The sequence below is a fragment of the Globicephala melas genome, unplaced genomic scaffold (genome assembly GCF_963455315.2).
Source record: "Globicephala melas unplaced genomic scaffold, mGloMel1.2 SCAFFOLD_182, whole genome shotgun sequence".
NCBI lineage: Eukaryota > Metazoa > Chordata > Mammalia > Artiodactyla > Delphinidae > Globicephala > Globicephala melas.
The window spans coordinates 232,809-254,099 of NW_027207354.1; the positions used below are offsets into that span (position 1 = coordinate 232,809).

Here is a 21,291-nt window from a genome sequence, read left to right on the forward strand (position 1 = left end):
TCATAATGGGGCAGGTGGTGAGGTCACAGTGAGGGAGGGGGATGAAAAGGAGGGCCCAGAGTGGCATTCCCTGGTAACCAGGGTCAGGTAAGCTGAGCCTGGACAGTCAAACAGGGCCCGGTGGCCGGCATACATCCCCTCGAGCGGTCATTCATTCGCTCACCGCCCGCTGACTCACTTGTTCAAATGACACATTGCGTCTCTTGGCCCCTCTTGAGACTAGGAAGACCTTGGCCTCAGAGGCCTGCTGAAGGCCTGGCTGGAGTCCAGAGCCTCAGCCTTCTTCATGCCCTTCACTGGGCCTGGAGCTGGACCTGCCCAGATGTGGAACCTCCCAGTTTGGAAGCAACTTCTTGTATGAGGCTCTCTGTGGACAGGGACAGCTGAGACACAGAGGAGGTGCCCAGAGACCAGGGGTTTGGAGTCTGCAGCTGCAGATGTACTTAGTGCATGGTATAGGACCAGGAGGGGCCTGCTGGCAGAACTGTGGCCACTAAACCAAAGGGACCCTCAGGCCAAGAAGGGGACACTGGCTTCTTATTGCAGGAAGCCAAGCGCAGGGACCCAGGCTGGCAGAAGGAGTGGCGCTTCCAAGCCACAGACCACCAATGTTTCCTGGACTCTGGCGCTCTTTATTCCTCTCTCCATGCCCTGCCGCCCCCTGCCCCTGCCCCCACTTGCTGCTGGTAAGTTCACTTTCCCAGTCTGGCTCCCGTGCAGAGAGGGCCTGGAGGCCGAGGTGGAAGGTAGCAGCGAGTTGGCCCGCGCTTGGCCCTCCTGCGGTTGCCGCTTCAGCACCAGACTGTCATACACCTGGTAGTTGGCATTGCCTCCCGGGTTCCGGCTGAGTGGCATGAAGGTGGGCGGGGGTGGAGGGTGCTCGGTAGCCTGGACGTCGGGCAGGAGGTGAGAGGGGCGGAGGAGCAGCGCTGAGCTGGGAGCCGGGGCCCGCTGGTCCGAGGCCTCGGCCAGTACCGTGAGGGAGGCGGAGGTGGCCACAGGGCGCCGCAAGGGCAGGATCTCAGCCCATTCGGCCGCCGGGTGCCGCACCTCGTGGGGATCGCGGGAGTAATCCAAGTGTCCCGTGGAGGGATGCAGGCTGCGGTTGGACTCGCTGTGAGCACAGCTGGGGAGGCTACGTCTGTGGGCCGGTGGGGTGTCGCGCTACCAGGCGTCGGGCCGGTAGACCCGAGGCACCAGAGCGGATGGAGGCTCAGAGCCCTCCAGACCCAGACTCCGCCATGGGCCCAGTTGCCGTCCTTTCGGCCCGCGAGCCCCTCGACCTGCACCTGGCCGCCCCCACCGGCGCCCAGCCCCGGCGCCGCCACCTGTGTGCCGGTGTGTCCCTCCACAGCTCCCTCCGACAAAAGCCCCCCCCCACCCCGCCCCTCTGGCGTGTCACCGCGGCCGGGTGCGGGAGCGGGATCGAGGGCAGGGGCCGCTTCCCCGGGCCTGCCGGCCACCAGGGGCGGGGTCCTGAGCTCGGCGGGGGGTGTGGGGGCAAGGGTGGCCTTGCCGGGGCTGAGGGGCCGTGGCGACTCAATGGTGGCTCCCGGTGGCTTCGGGCCAGCTGCTGTCGGGCAGGAGGGCCGGCCCGGGCTGCGGCCGGGCTGCGCCTAGGGCCGCGTGGGCGGGCAGGGCCGATGCCCAAGGGACCGCGGGCCCCGGGCCCTGAAGCCTCCGGGGCCACGTCCCTGTGAGCGACGTGCGGGATCTTGGGCGGGGCGCCAAGCGCCGAAGGGTTTGCTGGGTCACGGCCGCCCTGGGCTGGGAGGTGGTCGCCAAACCCTCCGCCGCCGCCCGATACCCGAGACCTCCGTTGCCCCTGCCTGGGCGGGCGAGGGGGCCCTGCCGGGGCGGGCCGGCCGCCAGGCTGGCGTTAAGGCGCCAGCGCCAGCGAAACTGGGCCTCAAGAGGCCGCCCGCGGCCCCCCGCCCCCGTCTACGGCCATACCACCCTGAACGCGCCCGATCTCGTCTGATCTCGGAAGCTAAGCAGGGTCGGGCCTGGTTAGTACTTGGATGGGAGACCGCCTGGGAATACCGGGTGCTGTAGGCTTTTTGCCTCCCGCTCCGCCCGCCTTCTCCTTTACTCGCCCGCGGCGGGGGCCGCCGGCTCCGCCCCCGCCGGGCCCCGCTGCAGGCCCCACCTCCTCAGGCCCCTCCCACCACGGCGCGCGCCGGCGGGGTCGCTCCCCGCCGGCCCGGCCGGCCAGGCGGCCAGAAGGCGGCCCTGGAAGGCAGGCGCACCCCAGACGCTCCCGGGGTGGCTGGCCCGGACCCAGACTCCGCCGCGGGCCCAGTTGCCGTCCTTTCGGCCCGCGAGCCCCTCGACCTGCACCTGGCCGCCCCCACCGGCGCCCAGCCCCGGCGCCGCCACCTGTGTGCCGGTGTGTCCCTCCACAGCTCCCTCCGACAAAAGCCCCACCCCCACCCCGCCCCTCTGGCGTGTCACCGCGGCCGGGTGCGGGAGCGGGATCGAGGGCAGGGGCCGCTTCCCCGGGCCTGCCGGCCACCAGGGGCGGGGTCCTGAGCTCGGCGGGGGGTGTGGGGGCAAGGGTGGCCTTGCCGGGGCTGAGGGGCCGTGGCGACTCAATGGTGGCTCCCGGTGGCTTCGGGCCAGCTGCTGTCGGGCAGGAGGGCCGGCCCGGGCTGCGGCCGGGCTGCGCCTAGGGCCGCGTGGGCGGGCAGGGCCGATGCCCAAGGGACCGCGGGCCCCGGGCCCTGAAGCCTCCGGGGCCACGTCCCTGTGAGCGACGTGCGGGATCTTGGGCGGGGCGCCAAGCGCCGAAGGGTTTGCTGGGTCACGGCCGCCCTGGGCTGGGAGGTGGTCGCCAAACCCTCCGCCGCCGCCCGATACCCGAGACCTCCGTTGCCCCTGCCTGGGCGGGCGAGGGGGCCCTGCCGGGGCGGGCCGGCCGCCAGGCTGGCGTTAAGGCGCCAGCGCCAGCGAAACTGGGCCTCAAGAGGCCGCCCGCGGTCCCCCGCCCCCGTCTACGGCCATACCACCCTGAACGCGCCCGATCTCGTCTGATCTCGGAAGCTAAGCAGGGTCGGGCCTGGTTAGTACTTGGATGGGAGACCGCCTGGGAATACCGGGTGCTGTAGGCTTTTTGCCTCCCGCTCCGCCCGCCTTCTCCTTTACTCGCCCGCGGCGGGGGGGCCGCCGGCTCCGCCCCCGCCGAGCCCCGCTGCAGGCAGTAGTCAAGGTGGGTTTACCTGCCCGAGCAGGAAGCTTGGGCGATGGCAGAAGTGGGAAGAAACTCTTGAGCACAGGTTCTTGGGATCCACGGAGCAGCGCATGCACATGCGATGGGTGCCTACACAGCTGGCTTGCTTGTCTGTGGGGAAAGGCGAGATGGGTCAGGGCCTGGGTTCCTGAGGGGCTGAGAATCAAGGCAGGGATAGAAGAAAGGGGACAGGCCCACATCCCCTGAACCCACGCCGGCGCCCACTCACCTTTGTGGAAAATACGATTGAAAAGTGCCCGCAAGAATCTCTTCAGATGCCTCCAGAGTTGAGGGAAGAAGGGGAGGGGGGAGGCCGGGAGCAGGGTGAGCCCTGAAATCCAACCCTTGTCCCGGTCACACCCCAGCAGCCCTCCCACCTCAGCCCCTTCAAGACCCCAGGGCTCCCCCAACCGCGCTGCACAGATCCTGCCCTGACCATAGTCACCATGTTGATCCCCACGTTGAGCAAGATGAAGCTGACCGGGATCAGAAGAATTGAGTATCCTTGCTCCTGGCATTTCCTGGGGATGGGGCCAGTGAACGGCTCGGCTCGGTAGTAGTTTCGCTCACCCATGGCCGTTGGTCCCAGGACTGCCTGGGCCCTCTGCCCTCCAGTTTTAACTGGGAGCCAGACTGGGTCATAATGGGGCAGGTGGTGAGGTCACAGTGAGGGAGGGGGATGAAAAGGAGGGCCCAGAGTGGCATTCCCTGGTAACCAGGGTCAGGTAAGCTGAGCCTGGACAGTCAAACAGGGCCCGGTGGCCGGCATACATCCCCTCGAGCGGTCATTCATTCGCTCACCGCCCGCTGACTCACTTGTTCAAATGACACATTGCGTCTCTTGGCCCCTCTTGAGACTAGGAAGACCTTGGCCTCAGAGGCCTGCTGAAGGCCTGGCTGGAGTCCAGAGCCTCAGCCTTCTTCATGCCCTTCACTGGGCCTGGAGCTGGACCTGCCCAGATGTGGAACCTCCCAGTTTGGAAGCAACTTCTTGTATGAGGCTCTCTGTGGACAGGGACAGCTGAGACACAGAGGAGGTGCCCAGAGACCAGGGGTTTGGAGTCTGCAGCTGCAGATGTACTTAGTGCATGGTATAGGACCAGGAGGGGCCTGCTGGCAGAACTGTGGCCACTAAACCAAAGGGACCCTCAGGCCAAGAAGGGGACACTGGCTTCTTATTGCAGGAAGCCAAGCGCAGGGACCCAGGCTGGCAGAAGGAGTGGCGCTTCCAAGCCACAGACCACCAATGTTTCCTGGACTCTGGCGCTCTTTATTCCTCTCTCCATGCCCTGCCGCCCCCTGCCCCTGCCCCCACTTGCTGCTGGTAAGTTCACTTTCCCAGTCTGGCTCCCGTGCAGAGAGGGCCTGGAGGCCGAGGTGGAAGGTAGCAGCGAGTTGGCCCGCGCTTGGCCCTCCTGCGGTTGCCGCTTCAGCACCAGACTGTCATACACCTGGTAGTTGGCATTGCCTCCCGGGTTCCGGCTGAGTGGCATGAAGGTGGGCGGGGGTGGAGGGTGCTCGGTAGCCTGGACGTCGGGCAGGAGGTGAGAGGGGCGGAGGAGCAGCGCTGAGCTGGGAGCCGGGGCCCGCTGGTCCGAGGCCTCGGCCAGTACCGTGAGGGAGGCGGAGGTGGCCACAGGGCGCCGCAAGGGCAGGATCTCAGCCCATTCGGCCGCCGGGTGCCGCACCTCGTGGGGATCGCGGGAGTAATCCAAGTGTCCCGTGGAGGGATGCAGGCTGCGGTTGGACTCGCTGTGAGCACAGCTGGGGAGGCTACGTCTGTGGGCCGGTGGGGTGTCGCGCTACCAGGCGTCGGGCCGGTAGACCCGAGGCACCAGAGCGGATGGAGGCTCAGAGCCCTCCAGACCCAGACTCCGCCATGGGCCCAGTTGCCGTCCTTTCGGCCCGCGAGCCCCTCGACCTGCACCTGGCCGTCCCCACCGGCGCCCAGCCCCGGCGCCGCCACCTGTGTGCCGGTGTGTCCCTCCACAGCTCCCTCTGACAAAAGCCCCCCCCCACCCCGCCCCTCTGGCGTGTCACCGCGGCCGGGTGCGGGAGCGGGATCGAGGGCAGGGGCCGCTTCCCCGGGCCTGCCGGCCACCAGGGGCGGGGTCCTGAGCTCGGCGGGGGGTGTGGGGGCAAGGGTGGCCTTGCCGGGGCTGAGGGGCCGTGGCGACTCAATGGTGGCTCCCAGTGGCTTCGGGCCAGCTGCTGTCGGGCAGGAGGGCCGGCCCGGGCTGCGGCCGGGCTGCGCCTAGGGCCGCGTGGGCGGGCAGGGCCGATGCCCAAGGGACCGCGGGCCCCGGGCCCTGAAGCCTCCGGGGCCACGTCCCTGTGAGCGACGTGCGGGATCTTGGGCGGGGCGCCAAGCGCCGAAGGGTTTGCTGGGTCACGGCCGCCCTGGGCTGGGAGGTGGTCGCCAAACCCTCCGCCGCCGCCCGATACCCGAGACCTCCGTTGCCCCTGCCTGGGCGGGCGAGGGGGCCCTGCCGGGGCGGGCCGGCCGCCAGGCTGGCGTTAAGGCGCCAGCGCCAGCGAAACTGGGCCTCAAGAGGCCGCCCGCGGCCCCCCGCCCCCGTCTACGGCCATACCACCCTGAACGCGCCCGATCTCGTCTGATCTCGGAAGCTAAGCAGGGTCGGGCCTGGTTAGTACTTGGATGGGAGACCGCCTGGGAATACCGGGTGCTGTAGGCTTTTTGCCTCCCGCTCCGCCCGCCTTCTCCTTTACTCGCCCGCGGCGGGGGGGCCGCCGGCTCCGCCCCCGCCGAGCCCCGCTGCAGGCAGTAGTCAAGGTGGGTTTACCTGCCCGAGCAGGAAGCTTGGGCGATGGCAGAAGTGGGAAGAAACTCTTGAGCACAGGTTCTTGGGATCCACGGAGCAGCGCATGCACATGCGATGGGTGCCTACACAGCTGGCTTGCTTGTCTGTGGGGAAAGGCGAGATGGGTCAGGGCCTGGGTTCCTGAGGGGCTGAGAATCAAGGCAGGGATAGAAGAAAGGGGACAGGCCCACATCCCCTGAACCCACGCCGGCGCCCACTCACCTTTGTGGAAAATACGATTGAAAAGTGCCCGCAAGAATCTCTTCAGATGCCTCCAGAGTTGAGGGAAGAAGGGGAGGGGGGAGGCCGGGAGCAGGGTGAGCCCTGAAATCCAACCCTTGTCCCGGTCACACCCCAGCAGCCCTCCCACCTCAGCCCCTTCAAGACCCCAGGGCTCCCCCAACCGCGCTGCACAGATCCTGCCCTGACCATAGTCACCATGTTGATCCCCACGTTGAGCAAGATGAAGCTGACCGGGATCAGAAGAATTGAGTATCCTTGCTCCTGGCATTTCCTGGGGATGGGGCCAGTGAACGGCTCGGCTCGGTAGTAGTTTCGCTCACCCATGGCCGTTGGTCCCAGGACTGCCTGGGCCCTCTGCCCTCCAGTTTTAACTGGGAGCCAGACTGGGTCATAATGGGGCAGGTGGTGAGGTCACAGTGAGGGAGGGGGATGAAAAGGAGGGCCCAGAGTGGCATTCCCTGGTAACCAGGGTCAGGTAAGCTGAGCCTGGACAGTCAAACAGGGCCCGGTGGCCGGCATACATCCCCTCGAGCGGTCATTCATTCGCTCACCGCCCGCTGACTCACTTGTTCAAATGACACATTGCGTCTCTTGGCCCCTCTTGAGACTAGGAAGACCTTGGCCTCAGAGGCCTGCTGAAGGCCTGGCTGGAGTCCAGAGCCTCAGCCTTCTTCATGCCCTTCACTGGGCCTGGAGCTGGACCTGCCCAGATGTGGAACCTCCCAGTTTGGAAGCAACTTCTTGTATGAGGCTCTCTGTGGACAGGGACAGCTGAGACACAGAGGAGGTGCCCAGAGACCAGGGGTTTGGAGTCTGCAGCTGCAGATGTACTTAGTGCATGGTATAGGACCAGGAGGGGCCTGCTGGCAGAACTGTGGCCACTAAACCAAAGGGACCCTCAGGCCAAGAAGGGGACACTGGCTTCTTATTGCAGGAAGCCAAGCGCAGGGACCCAGGCTGGCAGAAGGAGTGGCGCTTCCAAGCCACAGACCACCAATGTTTCCTGGACTCTGGCGCTCTTTATTCCTCTCTCCATGCCCTGCCGCCCCCTGCCCCTGCCCCCACTTGCTGCTGGTAAGTTCACTTTCCCAGTCTGGCTCCCGTGCAGAGAGGGCCTGGAGGCCGAGGTGGAAGGTAGCAGCGAGTTGGCCCGCGCTTGGCCCTCCTGCGGTTGCCGCTTCAGCACCAGACTGTCATACACCTGGTAGTTGGCATTGCCTCCCGGGTTCCGGCTGAGTGGCATGAAGGTGGGCGGGGGTGGAGGGTGCTCGGTAGCCTGGACGTCGGGCAGGAGGTGAGAGGGGCGGAGGAGCAGCGCTGAGCTGGGAGCCGGGGCCCGCTGGTCCGAGGCCTCGGCCAGTACCGTGAGGGAGGCGGAGGTGGCCACAGGGCGCCGCAAGGGCAGGATCTCAGCCCATTCGGCCGCCGGGTGCCGCACCTCGTGGGGATCGCGGGAGTAATCCAAGTGTCCCGTGGAGGGATGCAGGCTGCGGTTGGACTCGCTGTGAGCACAGCTGGGGAGGCTACGTCTGTGGGCCGGTGGGGTGTCGCGCTACCAGGCGTCGGGCCGGTAGACCCGAGGCACCAGAGCGGATGGAGGCTCAGAGCCCTCCAGACCCAGACTCCGCCATGGGCCCAGTTGCCGTCCTTTCGGCCCGCGAGCCCCTCGACCTGCACCTGGCCGCCCCCACCGGCGCCCAGCCCCGGCGCCGCCACCTGTGTGCCGGTGTGTCCCTCCACAGCTCCCTCCGACAAAAGCCCCACCCCCACCCCGCCCCTCTGGCGTGTCACCGCGGCCGGGTGCGGGAGCGGGATCGAGGGCAGGGGCCGCTTCCCCGGGCCTGCCGGCCACCAGGGGCGGGGTCCTGAGCTCGGCGGGGGGTGTGGGGGCAAGGGTGGCCTTGCCGGGGCTGAGGGGCCGTGGCGACTCAATGGTGGCTCCCGGTGGCTTCGGGCCAGCTGCTGTCGGGCAGGAGGGCCGGCCCGGGCTGCGGCCGGGCTGCGCCTAGGGCCGCGTGGGCGGGCAGGGCCGATGCCCAAGGGACCGCGGGCCCCGGGCCCTGAAGCCTCCGGGGCCACGTCCCTGTGAGCGACGTGCGGGATCTTGGGCGGGGCGCCAAGCGCCGAAGGGTTTGCTGGGTCACGGCCGCCCTGGGCTGGGAGGTGGTCGCCAAACCCTCCGCCGCCGCCCGATACCCGAGACCTCCGTTGCCCCTGCCTGGGCGGGCGAGGGGGCCCTGCCGGGGCGGGCCGGCCGCCAGGCTGGCGTTAAGGCGCCAGCGCCAGCGAAACTGGGCCTCAAGAGGCCGCCCGCGGCCCCCCGCCCCCGTCTACGGCCATACCACCCTGAACGCGCCCGATCTCGTCTGATCTCGGAAGCTAAGCAGGGTCGGGCCTGGTTAGTACTTGGATGGGAGACCGCCTGGGAATACCGGGTGCTGTAGGCTTTTTGCCTCCCGCTCCGCCCGCCTTCTCCTTTACTCGCCCGCGGCGGGGGCCGCCGGCTCCGCCCCCGCCGGGCCCCGCTGCAGGCCCCACCTCCTCAGGCCCCTCCCACCACGGCGCGCGCCGGCGGGGTCGCTCCCCGCCGGCCCGGCCGGCCAGGCGGCCAGAAGGCGGCCCTGGAAGGCAGGCGCACCCCAGACGCTCCCGGGGTGGCTGGCCCGGACCCAGACTCCGCCGCGGGCCCAGTTGCCGTCCTTTCGGCCCGCGAGCCCCTCGACCTGCACCTGGCCGCCCCCACCGGCGCCCAGCCCCGGCGCCGCCACCTGTGTGCCGGTGTGTCCCTCCACAGCTCCCTCCGACAAAAGCCCCCCCCCACCCCGCCCCTCTGGCGTGTCACCGCGGCCGGGTGCGGGAGCGGGATCGAGGGCAGGGGCCGCTTCCCCGGGCCTGCCGGCCACCAGGGGCGGGGTCCTGAGCTCGGCGGGGTGTGTGGGGGCAAGGGTGGCCTTGCCGGGGCTGAGGGGCCGTGGCGACTCAATGGTGGCTCCCGGTGGCTTCGGGCCAGCTGCTGTCGGGCAGGAGGGCCGGCCCGGGCTGCGGCCGGGCTGCGCCTAGGGCCGCGTGGGCGGGCAGGGCCGATGCCCAAGGGACCGCGGGCCCCGGGCCCTGAAGCCTCCGGGGCCACGTCCCTGTGAGCGACGTGCGGGATCTTGGGCGGGGCGCCAAGCGCCGAAGGGTTTGCTGGGTCACGGCCGCCCTGGGCTGGGAGGTGGTCGCCAAACCCTCCGCCGCCGCCCGATACCCGAGACCTCCGTTGCCCCTGCCTGGGCGGGCGAGGGGGCCCTGCCGGGGCGGGCCGGCCGCCAGGCTGGCGTTAAGGCGCCAGCGCCAGCGAAACTGGGCCTCAAGAGGCCGCCCGCGGCCCCCCGCCCCCGTCTACGGCCATACCACCCTGAACGCGCCCGATCTCGTCTGATCTCGGAAGCTAAGCAGGGTCGGGCCTGGTTAGTACTTGGATGGGAGACCGCCTGGGAATACCGGGTGCTGTAGGCTTTTTGCCTCCCGCTCCGCCCGCCTTCTCCTTTACTCGCCCGCGGCGGGGGGGCCGCCGGCTCCGCCCCCGCCGAGCCCCGCTGCAGGCAGTAGTCAAGGTGGGTTTACCTGCCCGAGCAGGAAGCTTGGGCGATGGCAGAAGTGGGAAGAAACTCTTGAGCACAGGTTCTTGGGATCCACGGAGCAGCGCATGCACATGCGATGGGTGCCTACACAGCTGGCTTGCTTGTCTGTGGGGAAAGGCGAGATGGGTCAGGGCCTGGGTTCCTGAGGGGCTGAGAATCAAGGCAGGGATAGAAGAAAGGGGACAGGCCCACATCCCCTGAACCCACGCCGGCGCCCACTCACCTTTGTGGAAAATACGATTGAAAAGTGCCCGCAAGAATCTCTTCAGATGCCTCCAGAGTTGAGGGAAGAAGGGGAGGGGGGAGGCCGGGAGCAGGGTGAGCCCTGAAATCCAACCCTTGTCCCGGTCACACCCCAGCAGCCCTCCCACCTCAGCCCCTTCAAGACCCCAGGGCTCCCCCAACCGCGCTGCACAGATCCTGCCCTGACCATAGTCACCATGTTGATCCCCACGTTGAGCAAGATGAAGCTGACCGGGATCAGAAGAATTGAGTATCCTTGCTCCTGGCATTTCCTGGGGATGGGGCCAGTGAACGGCTCGGCTCGGTAGTAGTTTCGCTCACCCATGGCCGTTGGTCCCAGGACTGCCTGGGCCCTCTGCCCTCCAGTTTTAACTGGGAGCCAGACTGGGTCATAATGGGGCAGGTGGTGAGGTCACAGTGAGGGAGGGGGATGAAAAGGAGGGCCCAGAGTGGCATTCCCTGGTAACCAGGGTCAGGTAAGCTGAGCCTGGACAGTCAAACAGGGCCCGGTGGCCGGCATACATCCCCTCGAGCGGTCATTCATTCGCTCACCGCCCGCTGACTCACTTGTTCAAATGACACATTGCGTCTCTTGGCCCCTCTTGAGACTAGGAAGACCTTGGCCTCAGAGGCCTGCTGAAGGCCTGGCTGGAGTCCAGAGCCTCAGCCTTCTTCATGCCCTTCACTGGGCCTGGAGCTGGACCTGCCCAGATGTGGAACCTCCCAGTTTGGAAGCAACTTCTTGTATGAGGCTCTCTGTGGACAGGGACAGCTGAGACACAGAGGAGGTGCCCAGAGACCAGGGGTTTGGAGTCTGCAGCTGCAGATGTACTTAGTGCATGGTATAGGACCAGGAGGGGCCTGCTGGCAGAACTGTGGCCACTAAACCAAAGGGACCCTCAGGCCAAGAAGGGGACACTGGCTTCTTATTGCAGGAAGCCAAGCGCAGGGACCCAGGCTGGCAGAAGGAGTGGCGCTTCCAAGCCACAGACCACCAATGTTTCCTGGACTCTGGCGCTCTTTATTCCTCTCTCCATGCCCTGCCGCCCCCTGCCCCTGCCCCCACTTGCTGCTGGTAAGTTCACTTTCCCAGTCTGGCTCCCGTGCAGAGAGGGCCTGGAGGCCGAGGTGGAAGGTAGCAGCGAGTTGGCCCGCGCTTGGCCCTCCTGCGGTTGCCGCTTCAGCACCAGACTGTCATACACCTGGTAGTTGGCATTGCCTCCCGGGTTCCGGCTGAGTGGCATGAAGGTGGGCGGGGGTGGAGGGTGCTCGGTAGCCTGGACGTCGGGCAGGAGGTGAGAGGGGCGGAGGAGCAGCGCTGAGCTGGGAGCCGGGGCCCGCTGGTCCGAGGCCTCGGCCAGTACCGTGAGGGAGGCGGAGGTGGCCACAGGGCGCCGCAAGGGCAGGATCTCAGCCCATTCGGCCGCCGGGTGCCGCACCTCGTGGGGATCGCGGGAGTAATCCAAGTGTCCCGTGGAGGGATGCAGGCTGCGGTTGGACTCGCTGTGAGCACAGCTGGGGAGGCTACGTCTGTGGGCCGGTGGGGTGTCGCGCTACCAGGCGTCGGGCCGGTAGACCCGAGGCACCAGAGCGGATGGAGGCTCAGAGCCCTCCAGACCCAGACTCCGCCATGGGCCCAGTTGCCGTCCTTTCGGCCCGCGAGCCCCTCGACCTGCACCTGGCCGCCCCCACCGGCGCCCAGCCCCGGCGCCGCCACCTGTGTGCCGGTGTGTCCCTCCACAGCTCCCTCCGACAAAAGCCCCACACCCACCCCGCCCCTCTGGCGTGTCAGCGCGGCCGGGTGCGGGAGCGGGATCGAGGGCAGGGGCCGCTTCCCCGGGCCTGCCGGCCACCAGGGGCGGGGTCCTGAGCTCGGCGGGGGGTGTGGGGGCAAGGGTGGCCTTGCCGGGGCTGAGGGGCCGTGGCGACTCAATGGTGGCTCCCGGTGGCTTCGGGCCAGCTGCTGTCGGGCAGGAGGGCCGGCCCGGGCTGCGGCCGGGCTGCGCCTAGGGCCGCGTGGGCGGGCAGGGCCGATGCCCAAGGGACCGCGGGCCCCGGGCCCTGAAGCCTCCGGGGCCACGTCCCTGTGAGCGACGTGCGGGATCTTGGGCGGGGCGCCAAGCGCCGAAGGGTTTGCTGGGTCACGGCCGCCCTGGGCTGGGAGGTGGTCGCCAAACCCTCCGCCGCCGCCCGATACCCGAGACCTCCGTTGCCCCTGCCTGGGCGGGCGAGGGGGCCCTGCCGGGGCGGGCCGGCCGCCAGGCTGGCGTTAAGGCGCCAGCGCCAGCGAAACTGGGCCTCAAGAGGCCGCCCGCGGCCCCCCGCCCCCGTCTACGGCCATACCACCCTGAACGCGCCCGATCTCGTCTGATCTCGGAAGCTAAGCAGGGTCGGGCCTGGTTAGTACTTGGATGGGAGACCGCCTGGGAATACCGGGTGCTGTAGGCTTTTTGCCTCCCGCTCCGCCCGCCTTCTCCTTTACTCGCCCGCGGCGGGGGCCGCCGGCTCCGCCCCCGCCGGGCCCCGCTGCAGGCCCCACCTCCTCAGGCCCCTCCCACCACGGCGCGCGCCGGCGGGGTCGCTCCCCGCCGGCCCGGCCGGCCAGGCGGCCAGAAGGCGGCCCTGGAAGGCAGGCGCACCCCAGACGCTCCCGGGGTGGCTGGCCCGGACCCAGACTCCGCCGCGGGCCCAGTTGCCGTCCTTTCGGCCCGCGAGCCCCTCGACCTGCACCTGGCCGCCCCCACCGGCGCCCAGCCCCGGCGCCGCCACCTGTGTGCCGGTGTGTCCCTCCACAGCTCCCTCCGACAAAAGCCCCCCCCCACCCCGCCCCTCTGGCGTGTCACCGCGGCCGGGTGCGGGAGCGGGATCGAGGGCAGGGGCCGCTTCCCCGGGCCTGCCGGCCACCAGGGGCGGGGTCCTGAGCTCGGCGGGGGGTGTGGGGGCAAGGGTGGCCTTGCCGGGGCTGAGGGGCCGTGGCGACTCAATGGTGGCTCCCGGTGGCTTCGGGCCAGCTGCTGTCGGGCAGGAGGGCCGGCCCGGGCTGCGGCCGGGCTGCGCCTAGGGCCGCGTGGGCGGGCAGGGCCGATGCCCAAGGGACCGCGGGCCCCGGGCCCTGAAGCCTCCGGGGCCACGTCCCTGTGAGCGACGTGCGGGATCTTGGGCGGGGCGCCAAGCGCCGAAGGGTTTGCTGGGTCACGGCCGCCCTGGGCTGGGAGGTGGTCGCCAAACCCTCCGCCGCCGCCCGATACCCGAGACCTCCGTTGCCCCTGCCTGGGCGGGCGAGGGGGCCCTGCCGGGGCGGGCCGGCCGCCAGGCTGGCGTTAAGGCGCCAGCGCCAGCGAAACTGGGCCTCAAGAGGCCGCCCGCGGTCCCCCGCCCCCGTCTACGGCCATACCACCCTGAACGCGCCCGATCTCGTCTGATCTCGGAAGCTAAGCAGGGTCGGGCCTGGTTAGTACTTGGATGGGAGACCGCCTGGGAATACCGGGTGCTGTAGGCTTTTTGCCTCCCGCTCCGCCCGCCTTCTCCTTTACTCGCCCGCGGCGGGGGGGCCGCCGGCTCCGCCCCCGCCGAGCCCCGCTGCAGGCAGTAGTCAAGGTGGGTTTACCTGCCCGAGCAGGAAGCTTGGGCGATGGCAGAAGTGGGAAGAAACTCTTGAGCACAGGTTCTTGGGATCCACGGAGCAGCGCATGCACATGCGATGGGTGCCTACACAGCTGGCTTGCTTGTCTGTGGGGAAAGGCGAGATGGGTCAGGGCCTGGGTTCCTGAGGGGCTGAGAATCAAGGCAGGGATAGAAGAAAGGGGACAGGCCCACATCCCCTGAACCCACGCCGGCGCCCACTCACCTTTGTGGAAAATACGATTGAAAAGTGCCCGCAAGAATCTCTTCAGATGCCTCCAGAGTTGAGGGAAGAAGGGGAGGGGGGAGGCCGGGAGCAGGGTGAGCCCTGAAATCCAACCCTTGTCCCGGTCACACCCCAGCAGCCCTCCCACCTCAGCCCCTTCAAGACCCCAGGGCTCCCCCAACCGCGCTGCACAGATCCTGCCCTGACCATAGTCACCATGTTGATCCCCACGTTGAGCAAGATGAAGCTGACCGGGATCAGAAGAATTGAGTATCCTTGCTCCTGGCATTTCCTGGGGATGGGGCCAGTGAACGGCTCGGCTCGGTAGTAGTTTCGCTCACCCATGGCCGTTGGTCCCAGGACTGCCTGGGCCCTCTGCCCTCCAGTTTTAACTGGGAGCCAGACTGGGTCATAATGGGGCAGGTGGTGAGGTCACAGTGAGGGAGGGGGATGAAAAGGAGGGCCCAGAGTGGCATTCCCTGGTAACCAGGGTCAGGTAAGCTGAGCCTGGACAGTCAAACAGGGCCCGGTGGCCGGCATACATCCCCTCGAGCGGTCATTCATTCGCTCACCGCCCGCTGACTCACTTGTTCAAATGACACATTGCGTCTCTTGGCCCCTCTTGAGACTAGGAAGACCTTGGCCTCAGAGGCCTGCTGAAGGCCTGGCTGGAGTCCAGAGCCTCAGCCTTCTTCATGCCCTTCACTGGGCCTGGAGCTGGACCTGCCCAGATGTGGAACCTCCCAGTTTGGAAGCAACTTCTTGTATGAGGCTCTCTGTGGACAGGGACAGCTGAGACACAGAGGAGGTGCCCAGAGACCAGGGGTTTGGAGTCTGCAGCTGCAGATGTACTTAGTGCATGGTATAGGACCAGGAGGGGCCTGCTGGCAGAACTGTGGCCACTAAACCAAAGGGACCCTCAGGCCAAGAAGGGGACACTGGCTTCTTATTGCAGGAAGCCAAGCGCAGGGACCCAGGCTGGCAGAAGGAGTGGCGCTTCCAAGCCACAGACCACCAATGTTTCCTGGACTCTGGCGCTCTTTATTCCTCTCTCCATGCCCTGCCGCCCCCTGCCCCTGCCCCCACTTGCTGCTGGTAAGTTCACTTTCCCAGTCTGGCTCCCGTGCAGAGAGGGCCTGGAGGCCGAGGTGGAAGGTAGCAGCGAGTTGGCCCGCGCTTGGCCCTCCTGCGGTTGCCGCTTCAGCACCAGACTGTCATACACCTGGTAGTTGGCATTGCCTCCCGGGTTCCGGCTGAGTGGCATGAAGGTGGGCGGGGGTGGAGGGTGCTCGGTAGCCTGGACGTCGGGCAGGAGGTGAGAGGGGCGGAGGAGCAGCGCTGAGCTGGGAGCCGGGGCCCGCTGGTCCGAGGCCTCGGCCAGTACCGTGAGGGAGGCGGAGGTGGCCACAGGGCGCCGCAAGGGCAGGATCTCAGCCCATTCGGCCGCCGGGTGCCGCACCTCGTGGGGATCGCGGGAGTAATCCAAGTGTCCCGTGGAGGGATGCAGGCTGCGGTTGGACTCGCTGTGAGCACAGCTGGGGAGGCTACGTCTGTGGGCCGGTGGGGTGTCGCGCTACCAGGCGTCGGGCCGGTAGACCCGAGGCACCAGAGCGGATGGAGGCTCAGAGCCCTCCAGACCCAGACTCCGCCATGGGCCCAGTTGCCGTCCTTTCGGCCCGCGAGCCCCTCGACCTGCACCTGGCCGCCCCCACCGGCGCCCAGCCCCGGCGCCGCCACCTGTGTGCCGGTGTGTCCCTCCACAGCTCCCTCTGACAAAAGCCCCCCCCCCACCCCGCCCCTCTGGCGTGTCACCGCGGCCGGGTGCGGGAGCGGGATCGAGGGCAGGGGCCGCTTCCCCGGGCCTGCCGGCCACCAGGGGCGGGGTCCTGAGCTCGGCGGGGGGTGTGGGGGCAAGGGTGGCCTTGCCGGGGCTGAGGGGCCGTGGCGACTCAATGGTGGCTCCCGGTGGCTTCGGGCCAGCTGCTGTCGGGCAGGAGGGCCGGCCCGGGCTGCGGCCGGGCTGCGCCTAGGGCCGCGTGGGCGGGCAGGGCCGATGCCCAAGGGACCGCGGGCCCCGGGCCCTGAAGCCTCCGGGGCCACGTCCCTGTGAGCGACGTGCGGGATCTTGGGCGGGGCGCCAAGCGCCGAAGGGTTTGCTGGGTCACGGCCGCCCTGGGCTGGGAGGTGGTCGCCAAACCCTCCGCCGCCGCCCGATACCCGAGACCTCCGTTGCCCCTGCCTGGGCGGGCGAGGGGGCCCTGCCGGGGCGGGCCGGCCGCCAGGCTGGCGTTAAGGCGCCAGCGCCAGCGAAACTGGGCCTCAAGAGGCCGCCCGCGGCCCCCCGCCCCCGTCTACGGCCATACCACCCTGAACGCGCCCGATCTCGTCTGATCTCGGAAGCTAAGCAGGGTCGGGCCTGGTTAGTACTTGGATGGGAGACCGCCTGGGAATACCGGGTGCTGTAGGCTTTTTGCCTCCCGCTCCGCCCGCCTTCTCCTTTACTCGCCCGCGGCGGGGGCCGCCGGCTCCGCCCCCGCCGGGCCCCGCTGCAGGCCCCACCTCCTCAGGCCCCTCCCACCACGGCGCGCGCCGGCGGGGTCGCTCCCCGCCGGCCCGGCCGGCCAGGCGGCCAGAAGGCGGCCCTGGAAGGCAGGCGCACCCCAGACGCTCCCGGGGTGGCTGGCCCGGACCCAGACTCCGCCGCGGGCCCAGTTGCCGTCCTTTCGGCCCGCGAGCCCCTCGACCTGCACCTGGCCGCCCCCACCGGCGCCCAGCCCCGGCGCCGCCACCTGTGTGCCGGTGTGTCCCTCCACAGCTCCCTCCGACAAAAGCCCCCCCCCACCCCGCCCCTCTGGCGTGTCACCGCGGCCGGGTGCGGGAGCGGGATCGAGGGCAGGGGCCGCTTCCCCGGGCCTGCCGGCCACCAGGGGCGGGGTCCTGAGCTCGGCGGGGGGTGTGGGGGCAAGGGTGGCCTTGCCGGGGCTGAGGGGCCGTGGCGACTCAATGGTGGCTCCCGGTGGCTTCGGGCCAGCTGCTGTCGGGCAGGAGGGCCGGCCCGGGCTGCGGCCGGGCTGCGCCTAGGGCCGCGTGGGCGGGCAGGGCCGATGCCCAAGGGACCGCGGGCCCCGGGCCCTGAAGCCTCCGGGGCCACGTCCCTGTGAGCGACGTGCGGGATCTTGGGCGGGGCGCCAAGCGCCGAAGGGTTTGCTGGGTCACGGCCGCCCTGGGCTGGGAGGTGGTCGCCAAACCCTCCGCCGCCGCCCGATACCCGAGACCTCCGTTGCCCCTGCCTGGGCGGGCGAGGGGGCCCTGCCGGGGCGGGCCGGCCGCCAGGCTGGCGTTAAGGCGCCAGCGCCAGCGAAACTGGGCCTCAAGAGGCCGCCCGCGGTCCCCCGCCCCCGTCTACGGCCATACCACCCTGAACGCGCCCGATCTCGTCTGATCTCGGAAGCTAAGCAGGGTCGGGCCTGGTTAGTACTTGGATGGGAGACCGCCTGGGAATACCGGGTGCTGTAGGCTTTTTGCCTCCCGCTCCGCCCGCCTTCTCCTTTACTCGCCCGCGGCGGGGGGGCCGCCGGCTCCGCCCCCGCCGAGCCCCGCTGCAGGCAGTAGTCAAGGTGGGTTTACCTGCCCGAGCAGGAAGCTTGGGCGATGGCAGAAGTGGGAAGAAACTCTTGAGCACAGGTTCTTGGGATCCACGGAGCAGCGCATGCACATGCGATGGGTGCCTACACAGCTGGCTTGCTTGTCTGTGGGGAAAGGCGAGATGGGTCAGGGCCTGGGTTCCTGAGGGGCTGAGAATCAAGGCAGGGATAGAAGAAAGGGGACAGGCCCACATCCCCTGAACCCACGCCGGCGCCCACTCACCTTTGTGGAAAATACGATTGAAAAGTGCCCGCAAGAATCTCTTCAGATGCCTCCAGAGTTGAGGGAAGAAGGGGAGGGGGGAGGCCGGGAGCAGGGTGAGCCCTGAAATCCAACCCTTGTCCCGGTCACACCCCAGCAGCCCTCCCACCTCAGCCCCTTCAAGACCCCAGGGCTCCCCCAACCGCGCTGCACAGATCCTGCCCTGACCATAGTCACCATGTTGATCCCCACGTTGAGCAAGATGAAGCTGACCGGGATCAGAAGAATTGAGTATCCTTGCTCCTGGCATTTCCTGGGGATGGGGCCAGTGAACGGCTCGGCTCGGTAGTAGTTTCGCTCACCCATGGCCGTTGGTCCCAGGACTGCCTGGGCCCTCTGCCCTCCAGTTTTAACTGGGAGCCAGACTGGGTCATAATGGGGCAGGTGGTGAGGTCACAGTGAGGGAGGGGGATGAAAAGGAGGGCCCAGAGTGGCATTCCCTGGTAACCAGGGTCAGGTAAGCTGAGCCTGGACAGTCAAACAGGGCCCGGTGGCCGGCATACATCCCCTCGAGCGGTCATTCATTCGCTCACCGCCCGCTGACTCACTTGTTCAAATGACACATTGCGTCTCTTGGCCCCTCTTGAGACTAGGAAGACCTTGGCCTCAGAGGCCTGCTGAAGGCCTGGCTGGAGTCCAGAGCCTCAGCCTTCTTCATGCCCTTCACTGGGCCTGGAGCTGGACCTGCCCAGATGTGGAACCTCCCAGTTTGGAAGCAACTTCTTGTATGAGGCTCTCTGTGGACAGGGACAGCTGAGACACAGAGGAGGTGCCCAGAGACCAGGGGTTTGGAGTCTGCAGCTGCAGATGTACTTAGTGCATGGTATAGGACCAGGAGGGGCCTGCTGGCAGAACTGTGGCCACTAAACCAAAGGGACCCTCAGGCCAAGAAGGGGACACTGGCTTCTTATTGCAGGAAGCCAAGCGCAGGGACCCAGGCTGGCAGAAGGAGTGGCGCTTCCAAGCCACAGACCACCAATGTTTCCTGGACTCTGGCGCTCTTTATTCCTCTCTCCATGCCCTGCCGCCCCCTGCCCCTGCCCCCACTTGCTGCTGGTAAGTTCACTTTCCCAGTCTGGCTCCCGTGCAGAGAGGGCCTGGAGGCCGAGGTGGAAGGTAGCAGCGAGTTGGCCCGCGCTTGGCCCTCCTGCGGTTGCCGCTTCAGCACCAGACTGTCATACACCTGGTAGTTGGCATTGCCTCCCGGGTTCCGGCTGAGTGGCATGAAGGTGGGCGGGGGTGGAGGGTGCTCGGTAGCCTGGACGTCGGGCAGGAGGTGAGAGGGGCGGAGGAGCAGCGCTGAGCTGGGAGCCGGGGCCCGCTGGTCCGAGGCCTCGGCCAGTACCGTGAGGGAGGCGGAGGTGGCCACAGGGCGCCGCAAGGGCAGGATCTCAGCCCATTCGGCCGCCGGGTGCCGCACCTCGTGGGGATCGCGGGAGTAATCCAAGTGTCCCGTGGAGGGATGCAGGCTGCGGTTGGACTCGCTGTGAGCACAGCTGGGGAGGCTACGTCTGTGGGCCGGTGGGGTGTCGCGCTACCAGGCGTCGGGCCGGTAGACCCGAGGCACCAGAGCGGATGGAGGCTCAGAGCCCTCCAGACCCAGACTCCGCCATGGGCCCAGTTGCCGTCCTTTCGGCCCGCGAGCCCCTCGACCTGCACCTGGCCGCCCCCACCGGCGCCCAGCCCCGGCGCCGCCACCTGTGTGCCGGTGTGTCCCTCCACAGCTCCCTCTGACAAAAGCCCCCCCCCACCCCGCCCCTCTGGCGTGTCACCGCGGCCGGGTGCGGGAGCGGGATCGAGGGCAGGGGCCGCTTCCCCGGGCCTGCCGGCCACCAGGGGCGGGGTCCTGAGCTCGGCGGGGGGTGTGGGGGCAAGGGTGGCCTTGCCGGGGCTGAGGGGCCGTGGCGACTCAATGGTGGCTCCCAGTGGCTTCGGGCCAGCTGCTGTCGGGCAGGAGGGCCGGCCCGGGCTGCGGCCGGGCTGCGCCTAGGGCCGCGTGGGCGGGCAGGGCCGATGCCCAAGGGACCGCGGGCCCCGGGCCCTGAAGCCTCCGGGGCCACGTCCCTGTGAGCGACGTGCGGGATCTTGGGCGGGGCGCCAAGCGCCGAAGGGTTTGCTGGGTCACGGCCGCCCTGGGCTGGGAGGTGGTCGCCAAACCCTCCGCCGCCGCCCGATACCCGAGACCTCCGTTGCCCCTGCCTGGGCGGGCGAGGGGGCCCTGCCGGGGCGGGCCGGCCGCCAGGCTGGCGTTAAGGCGCCAGCGCCAGCGAAACTGGGCCTCAAGAGGCCGCCCGCGGCCCCCCGCCCCCGTCTACGGCCATACCACCCTGAACGCGCCCGATCTCGTCTGATCTCGGAAGCTAAGCAGGGTCGGGCCTGGTTAGTACTTGGATGGGAGACCGCCTGGGAATACCGGGTGCTGTAGGCTTTTTGCCTCCCGCTCCGCCCGCCTTCTCCTTTACTCGCCCGCGGCGGGGGGGCCGCCGGCTCCGCCCCCGCCGAGCCCCGCTGCAGGCAGTAGTCAAGGTGGGTTTACCTGCCCGAGCAGGAAGCTTGGGCGATGGCAGAAGTGGGAAGAAACTCTTGAGCACAGGTTCTTGGGATCCACGGAGCAGCGCATGCACATGCGATGGGTGCCTACACAGCTGGCTTGCTTGTCTGTGGGGAAAGGCGAGATGGGTCAGGGCCTGGGTTCCTGAGGGGCTGAGAATCAAGGCAGGGATAGAAGAAAGGGGACAGGCCCACATCCCCTGAACCCACGCCGGCGCCCACTCACCTTTGTGGAAAATACGATTGAAAAGTGCCCGCAAGAATCTCTTCAGATGCCTCCAGAGTTGAGGGAAGAAGGGGAGGGGGGAGGCCGGGAGCAGGGTGAGCCCTGAAATCCAACCCTTGTCCCGGTCACACCCCAGCAGCCCTCCCACCTCAGCCCCTTCAAGACCCCAGGGCTCCCCCAACCGCGCTGCACAGATCCTGCCCTGACCATAGTCACCATGTTGATCCCCACGTTGAGCAAGATGAAGCTGACCGGGATCAGAAGAATTGAGTATCCTTGCTCCTGGCATTTCCTGGGGATGGGGCCAGTGAACGGCTCGGCTCGGTAGTAGTTTCGCTCACCCATGGCCGTTGGTCCCAGGACTGCCTGGGCCCTCTGCCCTCCAGTTTTAACTGGGAGCCAGACTGGGTCATAATGGGGCAGGTGGTGAGGTCACAGTGAGGGAGGGGGATGAAAAGGAGGGCCCAGAGTGGCATTCCCTGGTAACCAGGGTCAGGTAAGCTGAGCCTGGACAGTCAAACAGGGCCCGGTGGCCGGCATACATCCCCTCGAGCGGTCATTCATTCGCTCACCGCCCGCTGACTCACTTGTTCAAATGACAC

General features: G+C 68.3%; 10 non-coding genes across 10 annotated transcripts; all 10 read left to right on the forward strand.

The window, feature by feature from the left end:
* Positions 1 to 1,939: 1,939 nt before the first annotated feature.
* Positions 1,940 to 2,058, forward strand: LOC132595420 (5S ribosomal RNA). The gene has a single exon (XR_009561560.1). It is a non-coding gene; the product is annotated as a 5S ribosomal RNA (ribosomal RNA).
* Positions 2,059 to 2,991: 933 nt separating this feature from the next.
* Positions 2,992 to 3,110, forward strand: LOC132595421 (5S ribosomal RNA). The gene has a single exon (XR_009561561.1). It is a non-coding gene; the product is annotated as a 5S ribosomal RNA (ribosomal RNA).
* A 2,696-nt stretch (positions 3,111 to 5,806) lies between these two features.
* Positions 5,807 to 5,925, forward strand: LOC132595422 (5S ribosomal RNA). The gene has a single exon (XR_009561562.1). It is a non-coding gene; the product is annotated as a 5S ribosomal RNA (ribosomal RNA).
* Positions 5,926 to 8,622: 2,697 nt separating this feature from the next.
* On the forward strand, positions 8,623 to 8,741 carry LOC132595423 (5S ribosomal RNA). The gene has a single exon (XR_009561563.1). It is a non-coding gene; the product is annotated as a 5S ribosomal RNA (ribosomal RNA).
* A 932-nt stretch (positions 8,742 to 9,673) lies between these two features.
* LOC132595424 (5S ribosomal RNA) lies at positions 9,674 to 9,792 on the forward strand. Its single transcript, XR_009561564.1, has one exon. It is a non-coding gene; the product is annotated as a 5S ribosomal RNA (ribosomal RNA).
* A 2,697-nt stretch (positions 9,793 to 12,489) lies between these two features.
* LOC132595425 (5S ribosomal RNA) lies at positions 12,490 to 12,608 on the forward strand. Its single transcript, XR_009561565.1, has one exon. It is a non-coding gene; the product is annotated as a 5S ribosomal RNA (ribosomal RNA).
* A 932-nt stretch (positions 12,609 to 13,540) lies between these two features.
* LOC132595426 (5S ribosomal RNA) lies at positions 13,541 to 13,659 on the forward strand. The gene has a single exon (XR_009561566.1). It is a non-coding gene; the product is annotated as a 5S ribosomal RNA (ribosomal RNA).
* Positions 13,660 to 16,356: 2,697 nt separating this feature from the next.
* LOC132595428 (5S ribosomal RNA) lies at positions 16,357 to 16,475 on the forward strand. The gene has a single exon (XR_009561568.1). It is a non-coding gene; the product is annotated as a 5S ribosomal RNA (ribosomal RNA).
* A 932-nt stretch (positions 16,476 to 17,407) lies between these two features.
* On the forward strand, positions 17,408 to 17,526 carry LOC132595429 (5S ribosomal RNA). The gene has a single exon (XR_009561569.1). It is a non-coding gene; the product is annotated as a 5S ribosomal RNA (ribosomal RNA).
* Positions 17,527 to 20,222: 2,696 nt separating this feature from the next.
* LOC132595430 (5S ribosomal RNA) lies at positions 20,223 to 20,341 on the forward strand. Its single transcript, XR_009561570.1, has one exon. It is a non-coding gene; the product is annotated as a 5S ribosomal RNA (ribosomal RNA).
* Positions 20,342 to 21,291: the final 950 nt, after the last annotated feature.